Source organism: Gavialis gangeticus, unplaced genomic scaffold, assembly GCF_001723915.1.
Source record: "Gavialis gangeticus isolate Ggan-Ray unplaced genomic scaffold, GavGan_comp1, whole genome shotgun sequence".
Lineage (NCBI taxonomy): Eukaryota > Metazoa > Chordata > Crocodylia > Gavialidae > Gavialis > Gavialis gangeticus.
In genome coordinates, this window is record NW_017729034.1 from 30,254,295 (window position 1) to 30,260,294 (window position 6,000).

At 52.4% G+C, this 6,000-nt stretch overlaps 1 protein-coding gene across 2 annotated transcripts in view; it reads right to left on the reverse strand.

Moving 5' to 3' along the window:
• Positions 1-6,000, reverse strand: part of SLC29A1 (solute carrier family 29 member 1 (Augustine blood group)) — a 60,364-nt gene that overhangs the window by 51,678 nt on the left and 2,686 nt on the right. The window contains exon 2 of one of the 2 annotated variants that reach the window (XM_019526867.1): positions 4,991-5,111. The exons of the other annotated variant lie outside the window; for it this stretch is intronic. The gene's annotated coding sequence lies outside the window, so the exon portion shown is untranslated. The remainder of the gene's footprint in view (positions 1-4,990; positions 5,112-6,000) is intronic. 2 annotated transcript variants of the gene reach the window in all.

The window sequence follows — 6,000 nt, forward strand, 5'->3', positions numbered from 1 at the left end:
CACAATGGCAAGGATACACTTCACAGATGTGGCCCTCACCTCCCTAGTCCCAGCAGCTGAATCCCTACCTTGAGAAAAAAGCTGGCACCCCCCCCCCCCCCTGCCCCCGCAGGTGAACCCCCCCCTTGGAAAAAAAAGCGGGCCCCCCCCCCCCAGGCCCCGCCGCCTAAGCCCCTCCCTTGAAAAAAAAAGTGGCCCCCCCCCCCCTAATCCCCGCAGCTGAATCCCTCCCTTGAGAAAAAAGCGGGCCCCCCCCCCCCCAGTCCCAGCAGCTGAATCCCTACCTTGAGAAAAAAGCTGGCCCCCCCCCCCCCCACTGGCTTGGGTCTGGCACTCAGGATGTCAGGGTTTGTCACCTCAGTGCATCCCAGCCCACGCTTTGCCACCCTAAATGCTGGCATGGAAAATACCAGGGGGAGGGGAGCTGGGCTGAGTTCCTGGGTTCCCATGAAGCCCATTCCCTGGGCTGCCTGCTTTTGAAACAATAGGTTCTCACATTTCAACCCACCAGCTTTAGGTCTCGCTTGTCTGCTTCACTGCTGGGAATACCTGGCCTGCTCTTGTACCACATGCAGAGCTAGTTCCAAGGGGGTGGTGGCAGTGAGTGGAGCTCTTACGCCCACACCCATTTGCTACTGAGGTGCAGGGTCCTGCCTGCTACATCAACGGAGCAAGTCAGCCAACACTGAAAAACAGTCACTCTGAAGCTGTAACCACTTGCTATTGGTGCTGCAGCCCTGGAGGCTGTGGGGAGCTTACCTCTTGCTGCAGACTCATCGTTTGAAAGAGATCAAGTGTCTAGCCCCACCAGTTGTGAGAAAAATGTTCCAGACATCGACCGAGTGTAATTCATACAACGCTGTCTGCCTGAGTATGCACACTGTCTGAAACAGTAGCTCGGAGAACTTCTCTGAGCTCCCAAGCTGGCCTGAACACTTCTCTCCTGTGAATGTTTCCAGCTTATCTGAGCTGGTGAAGCCAATACTTAACCCATGTTTGGGAACTGCAGTTCAGCTGCATCACACTTCAGTAGATGCAGTCTCTCTTTAGACCTTAGAGGTTGTTGTGCTCTTACTTACCACTTCCCAAAGGCTGGGACCATTCCCCGCCAGGTTTGTGCTCCCCAAGATACAAGCTTTTCCAAGTGATTTCTGATATAATTGCCACACCTCCCAGGTACGTATTCATGTGCTCCTAAGCACTCATCTTACAGTGTTATATAATGATAACATAGTACAGGCAGGGCAGGGTGAACTCATGACATAACAATTACTGAACAAACCCTGAAGTAAGCCCATTTTTACTTCAAGGATCACTCAAATCTTCCTCACTTCCCCCTCCACCCAGCTCCTCCCCAGCAAAGACAAGCCTTGCAGTGAGTTCTGTAGGTCTAAAGAAGGGCTATTTTGAGTCACAGGGTGTTTGTAAGCCCATGGGGCCTCATAAACATGCCCTGCCAGCTGTCCTCCCTATTTTACATTGGGCACCTCCACTTCATTCAATAGCAGAAGCATGGCATGGGGAGCAAGGCAGTCTGGCAAGGTAGAAGGCCCTCTGGGGCTTTACAGGCCAATGCCAGCACTCTCAACTGCACCCAGAAACCCTGAGGAGGGACTGTACATTGTGGGGCACCAGTCAGGTGCACCAGGTGAGATAAACCTCTGCGCGGCTGGCACCAGATTTTGCCTTGAGTTAAGGTACACCCAGATGACATGCAGTCGTAAGGTACTGCCAAACACTCCTTCTGCGCCAGGGCTAGAAATGGCCTTATCTCCGTTCCCAGTAAGAAGGAAACATTCTGTGCGCAGCACTGCTTTTATTGCAAGACTCTCCCAGACTTTGCTGTGGGGCCCCCAGGGAGGAGGCACTCTCCCTCCCTAGCAGCATTTTGCTCCTTTGTTACCAAGCTGCCACATGCTGACTTTGCAGATTGTGAGCTGTGGTTGTGACTTAGCTCTCACAGCAACCTCCATGCACCCCGTTGCCTAGCAAGCAGTGACAGCTCTGTCCTCACAGTGAGGACAGAGGCCAGGGCCAGGGCCAGGGCCAACCTTTCGCGTTGAAGTTATACCCCTGGGCCTTCCTCCTGCCTGAGGCAAGGTAGTTCATGAGAGCAAGGTTGGGGCACATGGTTAAGGGGACTGTGGTGGGTATCTTCCTACACTAGGGACCACAGGTCCAGGCCAGAAAATCCTGCATATTTTGCTCACACCCTCTAACAGGAGTGCTCCCTAGAAGGTCAGTCAGTATTTTTCACAGACTGTCCCATGACTACTCCAAACCCTCACAAACAGCCAGGTCTGGACCTGAAGGCAGTGAGGAGGACAACACGATCAGTAGAAGTGGAAGCTACAGAGTATGGGTGCGTGGGGGCACAGGGGAGTGAGTACGGTTATTGTAACGGGTGCACAGGTTTCTTAAGGTGGTTTTAAAAAGAAAAGGTGTGATGGAAGTCTATGATAGAGGATATATCTATATACCTAAATATATATATATATATATAGATAGATAGATAGATATAAATTTAAAAAAAGTTCTGGATTAATGTGCTAGAGAACCATAAGTTAAGAGCAAGCAGTTTCCCCAGTGCAGGCATCCTGGGAAGCTGGGCTTTATGGGGGGAAATACTTATTCCTTCAATGGCTGAGCAAACAGCAGGAATTTACAAGCCACTGGGCACTTGTACCAGGTACTAAATTGTAGAGGAAGAAAAGGCCCAGTACTCTTATCAAGACCAATAACAGGGCCTCTGGAGACCCTGAGGAAGGCCTAGTGAGGGACAGCTTTTCACTGCCCATCTCTGTACTACCCTAGGAGTCTCCTGCTGCCTCTTGAGGAGAGCTGAAACAGGCAGCCCATCACCACTGACAGGGTGACGGCCCACAGAACAGTCCCCTGCCATAACACTAGCAGGGGTTACAATGTAAGATGCCTGTGTTGGATGTGCCTTTAGTATGTGTGAAGTACCTTCCCTGGAGGCTGGACTGAGTGATTGTAACAGCCTATTATTTATTGCTAGGTAGTGTGTGGCTCCCTTTGCTTGTGTTGCTTGAGGAGTCAAGAGGTTTGATTCCCACTAGCAGCTGTGCTCTCTGCATGTGACAATTACTGGGGCTGAGGATGGGGGCAAAGCACAGCAGAAAGAGTGGAAAGAAGGGGAGAGCATTTCAAATATAGCAACGACCTGCTCATTCAGGCTGGCCTTAGGGCCCACAAGACTTAGGGGCACCTTTGACTTGATCTGACCCTCAGCTGGCTGCCATGAGCTGTGTACGCTGCAAGCAGCTAAAGGCACTTCTCTCCCACTGCTGGAGGATGGAGATTCACATGCTCCAGTCTTGTGCTGCTGTGAAGCCCTGAGCAGCCACGAGGAGCGGATCAGAGACAACTGTAAAATCCCAGGCAGCTGCACGTTGGCTGCAAGACCGGCTCCTTCTCTGCAAGGTTACATCAATCCCAGTTCCGAGCTGCAGAGATGCCAGGAGAGCAGCCTCTCTGATAACCTGCACACCCAGGGCTCAACCAATGCTTTCCTCATGTGGTGGAAAAGGAAGGCATTCAGGGCTCCCTCCAGGTACCACAACAGGCAGTGGGTTTCCTCCTTGCAACAGCTGGAGAGAGAAATCAGGGAGCCTCATAGCGCGCTGAAAGCAGGAGTCGTCCTGTGCTGTTCCCCAATTGAGGATCAGACTAGCACATGAGGCACATGGGAAATGGATTAGGGGGCTTATAGATTTACATGCCTTGATGGCTTAATGTATAGAGCTGAGAGCACAAAAATGCTAAGTGCTGGGGTGGAAAAACACATAAGTGTTGTGCACAGTGCTAATCCCTCCTGGGGACATGGTGGGGCAGCAGCAGGGACCTGTCTCCTGCCAAGCATGGAAGCTAACCCCTTTGGACCCTGCTTCAGTCCCCTGGGGAGTGACCCAGGCAAGATTCCTGAAGCAAGGATCGCAAAGAGCAAGAGCAGTTCAGAGGTTGTGTCCATTTGGTTCTGCTTCTTCACTGGCTCATGAAGCCAAGTGCTGGGGGAAATGGAGGGGGCAGGGGGATACTGGGCCTGAGCGTTGAGTGGGGCAGTCTGGGGTTGTGGGCATGGCCAGTGAGGTTTGAAAGCAGAAGGTTTGGAAGGTAAGGCTGTTTGAAGAGGTATGGCAGCCTTTCACTTTGCGTGACCCTCAAGGTACGGCATTTGTGGTGTCTGCGGGGCAGAGAGTGCGCACAGAAGTCAGCATAAGATTTTCATTCTAATACTGGGTCCCTTACAGAGATGAGTTAAACCAGTGAATCTCTCTGCTGAGGAGAGAAGCAAACACATACTAGGATCACAGCCCCTGGGGCTAGACGTCTTCCCCCTGGTCAGCTCCTAGAGCTTTTTTAATGATTGCTCCCAAAGAGGAAAGCTGGCTTGGCAGGGCTGAAGGTCAAGACTCCTGGGCTCTACTGCCTGCTCTGTGAGGAAGCATCACCTATAATGATTAGAGCACATAACAGGGAGTCAGACAGGCTCCCTGGGTTTTGTTCCCAGGCTGTGTGACCTTGGTGTCAAAGGTCCTCCCAGGCCTAGCAGCTCATTGGATTAACATTATGAAAGCATGCCAGGTCCTGTGAAGCCAATGGTACAGTGGGCAGTGATGTGGGTAGCATCGCATCTGGCCTCACCTTGACTCCCCAGTCTCAATGACCAGGAACCTATTTACCTTTGGGTCAACTGGGGGTGGCTTTTTGCCTAGAGCCAGAGCAGGGCTCAAACGCAAGCCTGTGGAGCCACCGAGACACCTCAGCCACTCTTCCTGTACCTTGGGTGAGTCAGCTGAAGTATAGTTTTGTGTTAAGAAGCAGCTCTTAGCCCCCTTTCCTCTCCCTGCTGCCTAGAAGACAAAACACTCCAGGCCAAAGAAAGAAGAAGTCTCCCCATGGGACTGTCAGATTAGACACCTCGCAAGGGAAGCAGGGGCTCCAAATGCCATCCATCCCAGGACTTTACCATACAGTGCTGACTCCCGGCACTGGCATCCATTCTCAGCGGACGACTGTCCCCAGGGAACTGCTGCTTGATCAGCTGACTATGTGCTGTATTGAGGAAGTGAGTCAGTCAGGTTGCACATCTGAGGAAGCAGAAGGAGCTGAAGGGAAGTGACTGAGTGTGAGAAACTGCCCCTACTTGGTTCTGTGGGCTGGCTGCCTTTGAGCAGAGGTTACTTGGGCTCAGCACAGGATCTGGTCCCCTCACCAAGTACAGCTGGCTCCCTTGCCTGCTCCCTGCCAGCAAAGGGGAACTACATGCCATTTGGGCCCAGACAGTATCTGTCACACCATGGCTCACGGTCTGCTGAGAGCCCCTCTGTGACAACCCTGGCTGTGGAGCAGGATGGCCACTCCAACCCACAGTGCCAGCAGCTGCCAGGGAAGATACATTTCTCAGCAGAGCTGCTGTCCAGTAAGGCCTGGGCCTGCTTGCTGTTCCTGGCAGTCTCATGGACTGGTCTGGGCTTGAACCATCGACCTGTGCAGAGAGCTCAGCTCTAGGACAGGCAGCTTTCCTCACTGCTGCCTCACATTCCCCCTCCCCTGTTTGCTATGCTCATTTGTTGCCTCTTGCCTTTAGATGCATCATCAGCTCACCCTGCCAGGGGCCAGAGGATCCCATTTCTATCTACACAGCTCTCAGTGCAATGCAATTTGTGGTACAGGGACCTGACTGTTAGCAGGCATGGCAGTACTCCAGCACTGCCCAAATGATTTAATAGTTTCATAGTTTCTAGGGTCGGAAGGGACCTGAACAGATTATCAAGTCCGATCCCTGCCCTGGGCAGGAACAAATGCTGGGATCATAATACCCCAGCCAGATATCTATCCAACCTCCTCTTGAAGACCCCCAAGGTAGAGGAGAGCCCCATCTCCCTTAGTAGCCCATTCCAGAGCCTGGCAGCCCTAACCGTAAAGTAATGCCTCCTGATACAAACCGTAAAGTAATGCCTCTTGATGGCAACGTGG